This window comes from Chelonia mydas, chromosome 2, assembly GCF_015237465.2.
Source record: "Chelonia mydas isolate rCheMyd1 chromosome 2, rCheMyd1.pri.v2, whole genome shotgun sequence".
In the NCBI taxonomy this organism is placed as follows: domain Eukaryota; kingdom Metazoa; phylum Chordata; order Testudines; family Cheloniidae; genus Chelonia; species Chelonia mydas.
The window spans coordinates 50,768,400-50,787,000 of record NC_057850.1 but is presented as its reverse complement, the minus strand read 5'-3'; the positions used below and the strand labels follow the sequence as shown (position 1 = coordinate 50,787,000).

The following is an 18,601-nucleotide window of genomic DNA, read 5'->3' as shown; positions in this document are numbered from 1 at the left end:
GGAGAAGTGCGGCGGGGACTGTGCGCTAGCCGGGAGCAGAGAGAGCGAGACCATGCACGCCCCCAGTTCTGGTCGCTCACTGCACGCACGCACCTCCCGCCCCTCTCTCCTTCAGAGACAAGGAAGTCCAGGCAGTGAGTGAGTGACCGCTGCACGCGTGGAGGCTCCTCTCTCTCTCTTTGCAAACATCAGACGCTCTGTCGCCTCCAAATGCCTGCCATGCAATGCAGTGTGAAGAATTGATGGCCCCTGCTGAGTGAAAACAAGAAGGAGTCCTTGTGGCACCTTAGAGCCTAACAACTTTATTTGGGCATAAGCTTTCATGGGCTAAAACCCACTTCATCAGATGTATGGAGTGGAAAATACAGTAGCAGGTATATATACACAGTATATGAAAAGAGGTGAGTTGCCTTACCAAGGGAGGGGGGAGTCAGTGCTAAAGAGACAATTCAATTAAAGTGAGCTATTCTCAATAGTAGAATACCAAGGGAGGAAAAATACTTTTGTGGTGGTAATGAGAGTGGCCCATTTCAAACAGTTGACAAAAAGGTTAACAGTAGAGGGAAATTAGTATGGGGAAATTAGTTTTTGTAATGACCTATCCACTCCCAGTCTTTATTCAGGCCTAATTTGATGGTGTCCAGTTTGCAAATTAATTCCAGTTCTGCAGTTTCTTGTTGGAGTCTGTTTTTGAAGGGAGTTTTTTTGTTGAAGAATTGCCACTTTTAAGTCTGTTATTGAGTGACCAGGGAGGTTGAAGTGTATTTTCTACTCCATGCATCTGATGGAGTGGGTTTTAGCCCACGAAAGCTTATGCCCAAATAAATTTGTTAGTCTCTAAGGTGCCACAAGGACTCCTTCTTGTTTTTGCTGATACAGACTAACACGGCTACCGCTGTGAAACCTGCTGAGTGGTCACTGTAAGCAACGGATGGCGGATTCTTTTATTGCATTGCACTTTTAAAATAACAAACTGTAAGAGACCAGCTGCCTTGGTCTTGCAATAAGCTTGTGAATTTTTATATTGTTTTTTTTGAAATGATCAAACAAAAATCAATTAAAACTGAAAGTGCTGTTCTAGCTGAAGAATAAATAGGTTTGTATATGCTGCATTAGTACTTCGAGAGGGGAATCTTTATGGGACTTAACAACATAGGACATGCAAAGAGCAGCCCAGGATAGACAAGGAAGGTGGAGGCTTGTTTGTGCCCTAAGTGAATTTTGACAGTGTGGGAAGGATTCGGAGTCAGATGTATGTAGAAGATATGTTTTCTTACATTTCTCTTAAAAGACTATTACAGTACAAAAAAGTACATACACACACATATGTAGTAGATAAAGCAGTGTGCCATATGGCTCATCTTGTACAAAGCTGTTGAGTGCTCTTATAAATATTTTACTAGCCCAGCCATTCTCAAGCTGTGGCTAGCTCTCAGGTGAGTTTCCAGCAGCTGTCTGAGGTGTGTGTGTTGGTGGGAGGGGAGAGCATAAGCTCCTTCTAATCACTGTCCTCATTTCCCAGTGTTTGCCCAGCCATTGGCAAATAGGTCTCCTCTAATTCCAGAATTAGCTGCAAGTCAGTACGTAGGGATAAGGCACACTGTGTCTGATTTACCTGGACTGAAAACAAGAATGAAGGAGTCCAGACTGCCATTTGTAGAAAATTTGGGGTAATATTACTGAATAAACAGATTGTGAGATGAGAGGGTTCAGGTTTGAAATTAAGAGTGTGGGAATGCAGAACATTGACTGAGAGAGAAAAACCATAACAGCAGATGCAGGAAAGGCTGCAAAGTGAAAATATCTCACTTGGGTTTCTTTCAAGGGAAATTTTACAACTGCAGATTAAAATATAATAGTTTCCACCCAAAAACTACATAGGAAGTGATCCATCACCTATGGAAGTCAATGGAAATACTGCTATTGACTTCAGTGGTCACAGGATCAGGCCCGTATTCCCTATAATCCTAACCTAGATGTCACAAATGTCCTTAGGCCTCAGATTTGATCTTGACTCTACAATTGATGGGTAAAATGAAAAATAAAGGCTTGTCTACACAAGAAACTTTTACCAAATATACCAGGAAAATTATACCAGTATTGTTAAACCAATATATTTGTACTGATATAACCCCCCATATAGACACTCTTATCCCAGCACAAGAGTGGCTTTTTCTGGGTTAGTTTAAACCTCTTCCGAAGCAATATAAGCTAAAATGAAAAATGGCACTCTTATATCAGAATAAGAATAAGGGGTCCACATAGGGGGTTATACAGGAATTACTGTATCAGTTTAAATTCACATCTGATACCACTATAAGTTTCCCATGTAGACAAGCCCTAAGACAGAGCCATCCATTTCCTCTGGCTCTGTTTCTGGAGCAGAGGTGCAAAGCCAATAAGAAGTGAATTGTGTCTGATTTATGCTTTATATTTCTATAACTATTTAAACATAACATCATTATTACACATTTTCTTTTTAAATAGTAATCAGAGTGGTTTTCTCATTAACTAATCACTATTTGCAGTCTTTTCCCAGCACAGAGGGAAAAGATCAGTAAAGAAGAAAGAAGTTTAGAGACTGAAGACAAGAGGAAAAAATCAGTCATGGTAAGAAGCCCAAACCAGAGCAAATAGTATTTGAGATGTTCTGGAGGCAAGGGGGAAAGGAAATGCATAGGCACAAGCACAATAAATATAAATATATTTATATAAATAAATATGAAACCCTTCAAAAAGGCTAGCAAAAAATCAGTGACTTTTACACATGCTTAATTCTGCACTACATAAAAGTGTTCCAAAGGCCCCAATCGCTATCAAAGCTTTATTGTAGCTGGCATTGTAAAGATGCATAAAATGACACAGTCTGTGCCACAAGGACCTTACCATCTAGTGTTAAAAAAGATGTATTATGTAAATGTAACAAACAGAAGGGAACAGGAGAAGAAAGCTGAAAGTAATAGTGAAAAGGCTACCCAGTTACCTATTTAAGGAGTGCACACAACTTCATGGTTATAAATCATTTTTGGGGTGCTAAAAGTATAAATACGTATCAATAGGCTTGGAAAGATTATATTTTTATGAGTAAATATAAGTAAATGTCTATTTCACTGTACACACACAAATTGACAAAATAATTGCTATTATTGATCATTGAAATTTACAGATTGGCAAAGTAAGAAAAATGTTGCTTGAGAACTTAAAGTTTGATTGAAGAATATTTACTTTGTATATTTGACATTTGATGTTGAAAAATTGTGTTTTAATGGTTATAAAGCTTTTACTTTTTGAATAGCAACATCTACTGTAATTAATTATTGCCTGCCACTGTTGTCAGGCCTCCCCATAATTTCCTGCAACTGTGAAAATTTAAATGGATAAAAAAAAATTTAAAAAATGCTTAAACTCCATAATTGTGTGCAGTGAAAATTTAAATCGATAAAACTAAAAAAAAAAAGTGCTTAACATCAATATTATCTACCAATTTTTTTTTTTAAAAATTGAATTCTGCTTAGCTTAAATATCAGAAATCCATCCTTAAACTCCACTATCCCTTTGTGGAACTATTTTCTTATTCAAGAACCCGACAAAATCAAATACCTGATTTATTAGGGAATGCATGTGGAGCCAGATGTTGACGTTAGTCATGCTTTGCAGCAGCCTAACAAGATATCAGCTGAAGTACAATAAAGGCATAACAACTGATTAAGGTGGAAACACAGGACTGGATACCTCAAACTCTTGAGTCACGTAAGTAACCTTGCTGATTTCAGTGTGAGCTGCAGATGTTCAGCACTTGTGAAAATCAGGCTGTTTTTCTTCCAGCTGCCTAAGTATGGAGTCAAGGCCCTAAATTTAGGCCCCTTAGAAGTCAATCTGCAACTGTTGGCCTAAGGGCTCAGACTTGGATCCACAAAAGTGACTTAGGCACCTAACTTTTAGGCATCTAGAAAATAACAGGAACAATGCTGTGAACCACAAAACTAGTATCAGAGGGGTAGCCATGTTAGTCTGGATCTGTAAAAGCAGCAAAGAGTCCTGTGGCACCTTATAGACGAACAGACATATATTAGGTGGGGAAGCCACCTAAACTAGCCAATGGGAGATGTAGAGAGAAGTGTGTGTCATAAGCCCTGCCCCTTTCTCAGAGATAGGTACCTAAGTCCGGGCTGCAGGGAGGAACCTATCTCAGGTGGTGATCTATGAACGAGGGGAAGATAAGCACACCTCCGCTTAGTTTGCCTTTGAGGTCAATCCAGTAGGCATTCAGAGGCCACCTAACTCCAGCAGGTAAGGAGGAAGAGACCCTCTATTTTAGCCAGTGGTGAAAGCACTCACCCAGCATGTGGGAGACCGCGATTCAACTCCTCTATTCACCCGATGATGAGGAGGGATTAGAATAGGAATCTGCCATTTCTCAGGTGAGTGGCCTATATAGAGTTATTTTTACTCTTTTACTGGCCCAGTTAATATTTAAATAATTGAACAAGTTCAACCAGAGAGATTGAGGGAGCCCCACATTAGAATATCCCAGAGTCTAGGGGTGAGGTTACTCATCTGAGAATTGGGAGACTTATGTTCAAATCCCTTCTCCTCATCAAATGGAGGGGAGATGTCAACCAGGCATCTTCCACATCCTGCATGAGTGCTTTAACCACTGGACTAAAGGTAGTAAGGAGGTTCAACTCTCTTTTCCCCTCATGCCAGCCCCCATCTGTTTCGTGTGGAGTTAGCCTTGAGCACACCTATCAGATCAGGGCCCACATCTGAGTTAGGCAGAGGAGTGCCTATCTTACCCCAGTTCATGGATCACTCTGGTGCTTAGGTGGGAGATAGGGGCCTGGATGCCTAGAGTGAGAGAACAGTGCACGTGCCTAAAGGCAGGAACTTAAGGCCCCAGGGAACTTGGACTGAAAAATCTTAGGTGCAGACTGAGTTTAGGTGCCACAGAGTTAGGTGGAAGCTGAACTAAACTTTGCAGTGATACCTAAAATACAACTTACGTGCCTAAGTATGGGTGTTACACAGCTAAGTACCTTTGTTCAGTGGTTCTCAACCAGGGGTATGCATACCCTGGGGGTCCACAGAGGGCTTCCAGGGGGTACATCAACTCATACAATGACTTGTTTATACTGCTCTATATACCGTACACTGAAATGTAAGTCCAATATTTATATCCCAATTGATTTATTTTATTATATGGTAAAAATGAGAAAGTAAGCAATTTTTCAGTAATAGTGTGCTGTGACACCTTTTTGTATTTTCATGTCTAATTTTGTAAACAAGTCATCTTTAAGTGTAACTTGGGGGTACACAAGTCAAATCAGACTCCTGAGAGGGGTACAGTAGTCTGGAATTGTTGAAAGCCACTGCCTTTGTGGATCCAAGCCTGAGTCCTCCATATGTACGCTGTTGAACAGACTTTCAAAGGGGGGTTGAATATCCACAGTTCCACTGGAAGTCAAGGGACCTGTAGGTGTTCAGCATTGCTGAAAATCAGGTTATTAGGGCGATGAATTGGACCTTTAATAAGATGCAGGAATTGGTAGGAAGACCTTGCTTCCACTCAGTGTACCAGAAAGAGATTGCCACTGGCTGGGGTATGGATTAAATGTTCTAACAGAGCTCTCTTCCCGTCCAAATAATTCAGTGAAAGAGTAGGTGACTCTATCCAGGGCAATTCATTTCTGGAATCAATGAGAAATTGCATTACACATGATGTGTGCAAAATAATTCTGTCAAAGAGATGACTGCTAGCATGGCCAATTTACCAGAAACAATCATTGTTAGTTCTGTGCTCTGATTAATCCAGTGGCTTCATGGCTAACTGTGCTGAGTAATTTCTTGACAAAATCAGGTGAAAAAAATCAGATCTCAGTATTCCACAAGGGAGAAATTGATTAAACTGACAAAGTAATTCTTAACAATTTTACCATCAGTTTGCTGAACTCAGTTGGCCTGATTCTGATCTCAGTTTGACCATTTTAAATTTGACTTCTTTGACGTCAGTGGAGTTACTCCTAATTTACACAGATGTAAAACAAAATTAGGCCCAATGTGTGCATGTCCTTCACTTTACCACAAAGAGGTCTCCAACCAGGAATCCTATAGTCCTTAGTCAGTAGTATTGTAGGCTCGTTGATTTTGGTGACACAATCTAGCAATTTATTTTTAGATGAAGAGAGTATATGCAAGTGACAATACTTACCTGACACTGTTTCACTATTGCTATTCAGGAACAATTGTTTCTTTCTTATACCTTGATTCTGTTATTGGCAATGGCTGCTGCTGTTACTGCTTTATTTATTTTTATGGTTGGGAATCGACGGATAGGGACAAAGGCACTGCTAAACTAACTTCTATATACAGTACCAGGATTGCAACAAATTGGGAGAAAGCTTGAAAGACTTTAAGAGATCAGGCCACAATAATGATTAATATAACTGATTATATATAATGGATGTAATTGACCAAGAAAGAAATATTTTATTTTATGAAACCATGTCAAAATCAGTGTGTCATTTTCCAGAAGTATTATAAATCTGAGAATAAGTAGATGGATTTCTTAGTATTTGGCCTATGCAGAATTATGAACAATCCACATTAATGGGAGTAATGTATTTTTAATAGGATTTTGCTTTGCATAACTACATTAAGCAAAATATTGCAGACTGGTCTGGTTTAAATTACCATCTTCAAATGTAAAACTGGCATCTAAGAACATAAGACAATTACTCTATTGTCTAGAGGGAAAAAACGTAACCACTGAATGTTATCAAAACTGATTTGAGTGTAATTATTAGAATGATAGTGTGGATTATTATAGTATTGGTTACAAACATCAAAATGAATCCACAGATTAGTCAGAACATCAATCTGCCTTACTTGTATCTATCAGAAATTTAATGACTGCAGAGATTTTGTTTTCATGATACAGCAAAAGTCAGGAGATATTGCTGGGTTTGGTGAACTCGGAACCTTTTTATAGGAACAGGCTTCCAGCTGTTAAATATTGTGTTACCACTGCCTTATATGTAAGGAAGCTGAATTATTTTCTTTAACATGGCTATATATGAGCCCATTACAAGAATCTAGCCGGAACAAGGAGCAGACTCTTGAAAACAAATCAAAACCTGTCTGAGGAAGAGATTAAAAATAGATCTTCTGAATTCACTAATACGCATTTCAATTAATATCCTACTGTCATAAATATAAAAGGAAGGGTAAACACCTTTAAATCCCTCCTGGCCAGAGGAAAAACCCTTTCACCTGTAAAGAGTTAAGAAGCTAAGACAACCTTGCTGGCACCTGACCAAAATGACCAATGAGGAGACAAGATACTTTCAAAGCTGGGGGGTGGGGGAGAACAAAGGGTTCTCGCTGTCTGTGTGTTGCTTTTGCTGGGACCAGAGCACGAATGCAGGTCAGAACTCCTGTAAAAAGTCAGTAAGCAATCTAATTAGATATGCATTAGATTCTGTTTTGTTTATATGGCTGATAAACTAAGCTGTGCTGAATGGAATGTATATTCCTGTTTTTGTGTCTTTTTGTAACTTAAGGTTTTGCCTAGAGGGATTCTCTATGTTTTGAATCTGATTACCCTGTAAGGTATTTACTATCCTGATTTTACAGAGGTGATTCTTTTACTTTTTCTTCAATTAAAATTCTTCTTTTAAGAACCTGATTGCTTTTTCATTGTTCTTAAGATCCAAGGGTTTGGGTCTGTGTTCACTCATGCAAATTGGTGAGGATTTTTATCAGCCTTCCCCAGGAAAGGGGGTGGAGGGCTTGGGGGCAATTTGGAGGGAAAGACGTTTCCAAGTGGGCTCTTTCCCTGTTTATATATTTGTTAGACGCTTGGTGGTGGCAGCAATAAGGTCCAAGGACAAAAGGTAAAATAGTTTGTACCTTGGGGAAGTTTTAACCTAAGCTGGTAAAAATAAGCTTAGAGGGTTTTTCATGCAGGTCACCGCATCTGTAGCCTAGAGTTCAGAGTGGGGAAGGAACCTTGACACCTACCTACCAAGTGTAATGAACTTGAACAGATTGTGGCCACTAGTGTTCAAAAGCAGCTTTCTGACAAAAAGGGAGAAGAGTACTGAAAAGAAATGCTGGTGGCATTACTATTGCAACTCCTCTGTTTCTGTCAAACACTGAGGTAACAGGGCTGGTTCTTGTGCAAGCTAAGGAAATCTCCTTGCTTATAGATTTGCTAAGCATTATTATTACATGAAGATGAGAAAGAGCAAGCTAGGAAAAAATACAGGTTGGGGACCTCCAGGACCTGATCAAGCAGGTATTAACTCCTGCTGTACCTAGCCCACAGATGCTGTAGTGATTTCTATGATATAGGAGGTTAATTCCAATTCTCAAAGGGAAACTTGAGGTTCTGCTCACTCTGCCACAATTGGGGTCTGATCCTGGCTGAGAGCAGCCAGCCTCCCTGAGGAGTGATTTGTGGAGAGTCCAATGAATACGCTCAATTGGGAGAGCAGCTGCTCTGTTCTAATGCAAGGCCATGTTCTTCCCACCACTGCCTAAATGCATCCAGGTCAAATCTTTTGATCTTCCTCCCTTAGCAAGACGCTAGAGGCCAAATTAAAGATTCCGAATAAAATGACATGCTAAATTCAAGGATCTGAGGTGCAGACTCCTTGGTTTCCTTGCCAGTGACATCACAAATGCCTATATGTAATGGGAATAATAAAGGTTTAGGGTTCTTTGAAAATCCCAGCCTGTAGGAATTAGATGACTAACTGCCCCTGCATAACAGTAGGAATTGCAAGTCTAATGGCTTCAGGCTCCTTTGAAAATTCTAGTCTAATTTTTTTCTTTCAAGCTTTTGGTGATGTTGCTTGTGATGTCGCTCATTCAGCCAGAGAAACTCTCAAGTCTGCAGTTCATATTTCTCAAGAAAGTAGCAAATGTTTCAAGTATGATGCAACATATTTTAACTTTTAAAAAGGAGTATTCCTTCCTTCCTTGTTACGGATACCTCACAAATAATTTTTTAAAGGGCTTAGTGATTTTAAAAACAATTCTTTGGAGTTCACATCTAAATATAGCCATAGTAATTAATTAAAAACTACAGAAAATAATTTTTAAATACATTCATATGCATTAGACTGAAGGTGCCTCAAGCCAGTGGATATATCTAAATATGTAAAGCAAACTCAATCCATCAAACAGGAAAGAATTACAGGAAGCATAAAATTTAAATAGGCCATTACTAAAGATGCAGAAATCAGATTCATGTTAGAAGCTATGAAATATGTGTAAGATTTTACAGGTTTTCACCTATTTAAAATCTTTTGCAAGGAAACATGCTCTAGGCAAGCTTACAAAATAGTTCCTTTTTGAAGAAAGGCCCTACTGCTTCAAAGTGTTTCTGTTTGGTTGTGTGGTATAATCTACTTCAAACTAAGGTGAAGCAAATCTTTTGACTTAGCGCAGTGTTAGGAAAGAGGTTTAAGTCTCAATTTTCTGAAGGCTCTTCAAACTTTACAGTTTTCCAAGACATCACCCTGTACTATTATGTTACATGCACTCCTTAAAGTCTGTTGTTACTGCCATTATATTTACCTAACCAGACAAATACAGAACATAATAGGGCAAATTCATTCCTATGGTAATTCCACTAAACTCATTAGATTACTTGAAGGATTAGCTGGCCAAACCTGGGTACACAAATGTAGAAATCATAAAATGTGCCACCATGTATCCTTAAAGACACAATGAGATATTTAATTTGCTGTCTTGTTTTCTATCTTATCTTGACCCCCACCCCTTTCCTTTCCTCCCCCACCTGTTACACTATGTAATCAAACCAGTCAGACATCATAATAAGTGCTGGACATGACAGATCAATGCAGATTTTGAACTGCATGAGTCTTATCTACATGCCCTATTATCTAGGGCAGCCTTCCCGCAGGCATCACAACAAAGTATAGAATTTTCTCTAATAACCTCACTAGGCACTCAAAGGCTACATCAGCACAGCAGATTGTTTTACCGTTCTGGTGTTAGTAACACTATAGTTAAAGGTCTGGCAGAATCACAACACAACCATATTTCAGGAGTTCAGAATTTAGCTTCAGAAATGATACTCCATACTGAACTGAGGCATATGTAGTGCCCTCTAATCAGGAGCATGCCCTTAAAGCAGCTTAAATAAAATCTGTTTGTTTTTTAATTTATAGGACAGTTTAAACAAAATCCTAGTCCTCCTTAATTCCATTATTGTTCATGTACAAAGTTAATGCTATGCTCTTTGTGTAGGCTCCTATTTGTCTATCTAAAATTACTGGTATTAGATAGTCTTTTGTTCTCATTTAGAATGGACATTTCTGACGTCAAAGACTCTGTTTACACTACCAAACTTCATAGCTGTAATTCACCATAGGTACAGCTCCAGCAGTGGTAACAATAGTGGAAGCTATAGAGTAGACAGGGATCAGGTTTTTGCCACTGTGCTGCATGAGTTATGCTTTTACTACAGTTTGCACCATTGCTTCCAATGGTGAAAGTGCACTGGCAATGAATTAGGGTTATGAAGTTACCCAATATAAACTTAATTTAACAGTCCATAAAGTGCTATATCTGAGAACTGGAACAGTCTTCCATTTGACATGACTAATGTTTTAAGGAAAACATCTACATTGATAAATGTCATCTGAATACATATTTGCCTATAAAGAAACAAGCAAATAATGACGTGCTAACAAAGATGAAGTAAAATATTCTTCCAGCCAACAAAAAGAAGCCACATAGTTTAATAGATAAGGTACCGACTAGGGCATCAAGAGACCTGGGTTCTAGTCCTAGCTTTGCTGCTGACCTGCTGCATGACCTTGGACCAGCCACTTTGACTCAGATCCACAAAAAGACTAAAGTGCCTAAGTCCAAAAAGGTAGGTGCTACTGAGACCTTCAACACCCCTGCTTTTGCGGCTGCCACCTAACCCTGAAGGCACCTAAATTTTTGCCATAACAGTCCCCTAGTGCCTAGGTTTCTGCTGCTGGGCATTCACACAGCCTCACTGCAGGCATCCCGATGCTTATCACATACCTAAGCCCTGGTACAATCCACAAGCCTATTCAGGAGGCACGCTTTGAGCACACCTATCGGATCACCTCACAAAATCTGGAGCAGGCAGTGGTGGTGCTGGTGGTGACAGATGCTCAGTGTTGCAACGCCCGAGTCTCTTTGTGGATCCATATTTTCATCTCTGTTTCCCCTTTCATTCTTAGTCCATCTTCCCTATTTACATTGGAAGCCCTTGGTGGTAGAGGCTGTGTCTTACTATGCATTTGCAGTCCACATGGTGTTCTGAGTGCAACTGTAATACACATAAGAATAAACTTTTTTTCAGAGTAGCAAATTAACTGCTCTTTCCCATATCAACATGCACATGCAGTTCTGAGAGAGGACTTCTATGACTTACCTTGCTAGTCTATAAAGACACCATTTTTTAAAATGTAAAATATTACCTGGTTGTGTTTTGAGGTGCCAGAAAGGTTTTATACCACCCTTACCAAGACACCTGAAAATAGGTCAGCAGCTATCCATTTCAAAGAGACCTGTAATGCTGCAATGGAAACTGAGTTAATACTGATTTATGTACCAAATGCCCCCACTAACCTGGCTGTTGGGGGACATTCAGCACATAACCATTCAGAAAAGGCTAGTTAAGATTTGTTTATGTTCCCCTGGCATTTTCTGTTTCATTAAAAACCCTGGGCCAAATTTGTCACATTGGTTTGCCTCAATGTATTTTACACAGCTAAGTTTGAAATGTTTGGTCGTAGAATGCATTAATGATGTCACAGGCTATAAAGAGAATTCTAGTATCAGTGAACTCACGTAATGATCCTTCATAGGATATCTTTAGTAAAGCCAGATTTCATAGAGCCAAAAGAACATTAAATAAAATTTATTTTAAATTAATTTCTATCTGTAATGTCTGCTAACTGCCCTATAAGGGGAACATTCACCGTTTAAACTTGCAATTAGCTGAATTTTCAGAACAGACAGACTACTCAAGCAGGACCTTAGGTAAACTTGCATAAGTTTTTTAAATAGCTATCTGGTACATGCAATACATTAAGGGTCAAATTTTTAAACATATTTAGTTGCTTATGTGTATCTTTAGGGATCTTTTGCTTATGCTTAATCCTTGCCCCTCAGAGTCAAAGGAGCATAAGGACAGTTCCTCCTTGTTAGGACTTTTATTCCTTCCCCCTTCTGCTTCAGTTGCAAATTTAGCTGATGGGAGGAATCCACTTGCATGTCTCCTCTTCACTGAGGGATGGGGTGGGGAAGAGCAAACAACAGAGTCCTTTGTCCTCTGATGTGCCACAATAATTTGTCTGGTGTTGATGGGCCTTCTTTGTCGTAACACCTTCTGTTGGAGACTATTTCACATTAGTTAATGTTTCTCTCCTACCTGGTGATTTTTGCAGTTACAGAGGCTTATAATACAAACACTTATATATTAACTTACAGTCTGGGAGTCAGATGTTATCAATGAGATGCATGCATCAATTTACAGGCATTTAATAGAGTATAAACAATAAGCCCATTTTTATAACTCTAATACCTATTTTAACAATACTAAGACACAGGTGAGCTAGATTGATTCCAGCTATTCGTTTGTCAGTATTTAAGTGAGGCATGGGGAATCTGGCATAAGCTGACACCTGGTTTGCCAGTATCACAATATTGTAACAAGTTGTAAAGATATTTTAACTAATCTGTAATCACCTAGAAATACATTATTGTCACTATGCTGCACATCGTGGCCACTCAGAACTTCATGGTGAAAGCAGAGATAGGACCAAGTCTTCCTACACAAAAAGTACAGAGAAGTAAAGGAGAATTTTGGTTAATGGCTTACTGCTCATGAGAGGTGCTTGAGCAGTTCCAGATTAATTCAAACAGGTGGTGGAGGCTTCTATACAATATATTACAATATATGTAATTCCTGTAAGATGTCTCCTCTCCAGTAAGTTAAACATGAGTCACGAGGACACACTTCTGTGATTAAGGATTTCACTCCTAGTGTCCTAATGGGCCTGTTTAACTTTCAACTGCCAAGTCTACATTTATCAATTAAATGATAATCATTATGTCACCATTTCACCCATTGTCAAAGGGGCAAACATTCCTTTCAACTTTAATAGGTTAAATTAAATTGGCTCAAGCCCTGCAACCACAGACAGATTGGCTGTGTGTTGAGAGGAATTACTTTGATTGACATCTGTCTGGCTGACTGGGAACAGTTACTTTGATGAATGGCATCAGTACAAAAGGGTTTTGTGTGTTCGAGGGAGGTGTTGTACATACCCAATCAGCTGTTGGAAGCAGGCCCTGGGAGAAGTAGGAGACAGTTGAGCGGCATGACAAGTTCTAGGTTTGAAAACAAAGCACTTTTGCTAGAGCCCTGAAACTGTGGCTAAATATCTGTAAGTTTTATTCCTGTTTCATCCTTCCTTATTCAAGGAAACAAATGTATATTTGTAAACAAACTTCATCTAGGAAAGAGTGACGAAAGTCTGGGTCCATTCCTTTCTCTTCCCAAATAAAAAGTATTCCAATAATCAAAGGTCTTCTTTATTACTGGGAAGATATTACAGTTATAATATCTATTAAGTCACTGCATGTTTTAAGAAGTCCTCTAATAATAACACATTTATGTGGATATATTTTTCACTTAAATTTCCTCCAGGTATAAAATAATACATTATGTTTTTGACTAGTATCATCAGCTCACTATAACATTCAAACTATTGCACATGGTCTTTGAGAATCCACCCTTGTTACCCTCCATTCTAATTGGATACAGTCTTTGCAACACCAGCAGGTTCACAGAACACATCAGCGAGCTGTATGTGTATAAGCTTTGTCACACAAACATACAAGGCCATATTTTGACTTCAGATGTACCTTTAATACTACTGCCAAAACTACTTAAACCCATGGATCTGGATCCTCAGGTGGTGTAAATGAATATAGCTCCACTGAAGCCAAAGAAACTATGCCAACTTACCCCCAGCTTCGAATCCAGTGAATGGGTTTTTTTTTAAAAAAAAGAGCTTGAAAGAAGCTGAACAGAATTTCCATCTTCACTCTAGTTCTGAAGGTTTTTTCCCCAGTGTGCACTTTCATAAATTCATTGTAAGTTTTAATTACACAACAGCAATTTCAAAAGACTAAGTAAGCAGCAATTACAGTTGTACAAACACTTGAAACTGAGAATGAATAGGTTTCAGAGTGGTAGCCGTGTTAGTCTGTATCAGCAAAAAGAATGAGGAGTACTTGTGGCACCACAGAGAAACAAATTTATTAGAGCATAAGCTTTCGTGGGCTAAACCCCACTTCATCAGATGCATGCAGTGGAAAATACAGTAGGAGGAGTGTGTACACACACGCACATGCATGCGCGCACACACACACAGAGTTAAGGGGAGCTATTAGCAGCAGGAGGAAAAAAACCTTTTGTAGTGATAATCTGATTTGTGTCCATTTATTCTTTTACATTCTTGTACAATGTAAACCAGACAGACAGTCTCTATGTAAAAGAATAAATGGACACAAATCAGACATCAAGAATTATAACATTCAAAAACCAGTCGGAGCACGCCTCAATCTCCCTGATTACAGACCTAAAAGTGGCAATACTACAACAAAAAAACTGCAAAAACAGACTCCAGTGAGAGACTGCTGAATTGGAATTAATTTGCAAACTGGATACCATTAAATTAGGCTTGAATAGAGACTGGGAGTGGATGGGTCATTACACAAAGTAAAACTATTTCCCCATGCTTATTTCCTCCCCCCCCACCACTGTTACTCACACCTTCTTGTCAACTGTTAGAAATGGGCCATCCTGATTATCACTACAAAAGGTTTTTTTCCTCCTGCTGCTAATAGCTCCCCTTAACTGATCACTCTCATTAGAGTGGGTATGTCAACACCCATTTTTTCATGTTCTCTGTGTGTGTGTGTGTGTGTGTGTGTACACACTCTTCCTACTGTATTTTCCACTGCATGCATCTTATGAAGTGGGGTTTAGCCCTTGAAAGCTTATGCTCTAATGCATTTGTTAGTCTCTAAGGTGCCACAAGTACTCCTCATTCTTTTTGAGAATGAATAGTGAGGGAATTGCATTTCTGTGTTTATAAGCAGATCAATATCCTAACCTTATTAGAAGTACTTGATATTCAGAGTCACTCTTGTGAGCATATGAGAAAAAGTGCTTAGAATTCCTATACAAAAAATTGATTACTGAAGAGGAAAATTCCAATAATTACCCTCATATAAATATAATTGTTTCTCAGCCAAATTGTCCATTTATCTTTCTATATGCTTCCATGTAGGTGATATGTTCAATAATTTGTTTGTTATTTTTGTCCGGCATTCAAGAGCCTGATTTTGCTCTCCTATAAGTCAATGAAAAGCTCCCACTGATTTCAGTGGTCTGAGATCAGGCCTTTGCCTTCTGGCATTGCAGACAAAGGGAGTTACAGGTACTCACCATCTCTGAACATTGGGCCATTAGAGTGCATTTCAGTAGTCCAGTCTAGAGGTGATAAAATGCTAACCCAGTGCTCAGAATGAGCTGATACACAATGATACTGTCTCCCAGCACCTCTCTAATGATGCTGGCTTGTTCATCTTTCACTTGGAAACAAAAAGTAAGTCTGTAGTTGTTATGGCTGTGAAGAAAACCTCATAAAGTGTCAACTGAGCATAATGGAAAGATGTCTGTGCAAATCTGCAGGGAGCTCGGAACAACAATGCTGAGAGGTGTGAACTGCCTTATTCATCTCAGTGAGGTATTGACTCAGATGTCCAGTGATGATGATATAGACATCAACACTCTTAGCTATTTCTTCGCTCATGCAAAAAAGCAGGAGGATCACAGATCTGCACAATTTACTGAATGAGGTCTCATTTTGGTGCTATAAGTATAAATTTTTCCCCCTCCAATCAAGAAAGAGCCATGTCCAGGGAGCCCAGCAGAGCCCATGGTCATATCCAAACCTCACCAAGTGGGAGCCACACTCAGAGATCCCAGTGGGATTTAGAGAGCACACATAATCTTATTTTGGACTTCTGCACAGTATACTCTGAGTGGTATATCATTCTGGTAGCTCTCATGGTCAGAGTTTATTTTGTGGGCAGGTCATAGAAGAGTGCCACTGCCTTTTCCCCCCACAGTTCACCACCCTGACTAAACCCCTCAAAAAAGTGAGCCTTAAAAATGGTCTTCCTTTCCTCATTTCAATTATAAATTGCAAGGCTTGTCCACAGACTAAAAACCAGTTACGAATTCATTAATTGCCAACTGTATCACAGTTTGTGGCTTCCGAGCCAAAAGAATAGCTCTTGACATGACTACCAATCAGGTGCAAAAAGGTGATCACAAACTTTTTTTTTAATGTTTAGCATATTTTACACTGATTTATCATGGCTCTGAATAGCAATCATTCATAGATCACTTCAATTATGGTGATGATAGGAGCACACTTAATGAAAGCTGGCTGTTAAAAGAATGTGTTCCCTTCTGAATCAAGTAATGTTGTTTGTATACTAATACCCATAAAATATATCTGGAATACTTGACTACTAGTGTGGAGTTTACTTCAAACATCTCTAGTCATTAAAACTACACGAGGTCAATTTGGGACAGTATATTTTATTGTTAGAACTTATTTTCCTATCAGACTTACAGAGGGAAACTTGATGGCACGTAAACAATTAATCACATGTGAACGAACAATGAAAGCTCTGTTTAACAGCCCAGAGAATTCATTTCTGTTGCCAGCACACAACAGCAGCAGCACGAATGGTACCATTGCCATGAATGTTGCGTTGGAAACCCCAGTTGGTGAAGGATTACAAGAATTCTGCTCCCTAAGGACAACATGTTCTTCTCTGATCTGCACTGAGGACCCAAGGTAAGGAGCGAAAAAGGTGAGTGCTCTCTGTTGCAATGTAGCTACTCTACATAATTGAGATGCCAACCAGATTCTGCAGCACATCTGCATTAACTCCAATAATACATAACACTCAATGTCTACCTCAGATTCCTTGGGAAATCTGCTTAATTATAAGCGTCCTTTATTGAAAAGAGAAATTCACCAAAAGAAAAAATGAATGGGTTGTCCAACATTTTTTTTTTAAATGGGTGCCTGAATTTAGGGTTCTAAGTAACTGACCTGATTCTTGTCGTTGCTGACTGCTCAACACTTTTGAAAATCAGGCTACTTATTTAGTTGCTTATCTATGGATGCAGGAGCCCAGCTTTAGTGTTCTATTTTTAAAAAAATCTTTCCCAGTAGCTCTAGATCTTACTTAAGCCCCCTCCCTGCAATCTTCTGAAACAACAAAATACAGCAAACTAGCAAAGGAATATCTGTTATTTGTAGGACCTCTGCATCATTCACTGCACAAGTATGTATACATATGCATAATATGAGCCAAGGTGTTCTAGGAAGGGAATAACTGGTCTTCTGGTGACTTAACCGGGATCTAGGAGATCTGGGTTCTATTCCTGGCTCTCTCATACAACTCCTATGTGATATTAGGCAAGTCATTTAAACCAGTTTAAACCTGACGGGCTGCATGCAGGCCACAGGTTGCCCACCACTGCCATAGATCAATTTGTGAAGAACTACATTTACCACAGTGGCCACAGAGGAAGTTACCTAGTTGTGTTGATTGAACTGAACGTTGTTTCCATGCCTGGTGCTGTGCTTCCAGCTGCTCCACATGAGTCTTGCCAGCAATGGAGAGCAAAGAGATACTGTGGTAGTTACCACAGCCACTCATCGAGCCTTTGTCACCATTTATAAGCATAATGTTGGCATATTTCAGTTATTGCGGTATAATTTCTTGAAGCCAGGCATGTAAGAAAAATTCTAAGAGCTTATCAATGGGAAGATTTTCTCTGTGTTTGAAAACCTCAGCTGGAATGGCATCAGGATAAGGGGATTTATTATTTTTCATTACTTGAACAGCCTTGTGGATGTGGATCAGCAAGTGCAGTAGATGTGGGAATTTAATGGACATTATCCAGCGACTCATCAGAAACTGTAGATGAACAATTAAGTAGTTCACTAAAATGTTCATGCCACCTTTATAATATGTTATAAGAGATTTGCCATCAGCGCTCGTTAGCCATGTCAAGGCAGATTGGATAGGGCCATACACAGCTGTGATCACATCACAGAAACCTTTGGAGTCATGTTGTTTAAGAGTGAAACCCTGTAGGACTTCATGGCTACCATAGCAGCCCAGAGGGCGAACCTTGCCACCATACTTCACTCTACAAAACAATCCCCTACTCACCCTGTGTCCACCATCCCACCATGTGGAGGAAGGGTTGGACTTACGGACCCAGAGAGCATGTACTTAACTATTACCAAGGTGCTTCTTTAACTATAACCAAGATGACAAGGTCATTCTCCTGCCATATGACGAATTTGCTTGCATAACTCTATCCACGCCTCCATTTTATGCCAGTTACGGTTTTCACCCTCATTGCAATCTAGTTGCACCTGCAGGCTTGCCAGTTCCTGTGGCAACAGACCTCATT

At 39.3% G+C, this 18,601-nt stretch overlaps 1 long non-coding RNA gene across 1 annotated transcript; it reads left to right on the top strand.

The window, feature by feature from the left end:
* Positions 1-71: 71 nt before the first annotated feature.
* LOC122464439 lies at positions 72-16,971 on the top strand. Its single transcript, XR_006288458.1, has 3 exons — positions 72-2,610; positions 3,581-7,423; positions 16,829-16,971. It is a non-coding gene; the product is annotated as an uncharacterized LOC122464439 (long non-coding RNA).
* Positions 16,972-18,601: the final 1,630 nt, after the last annotated feature.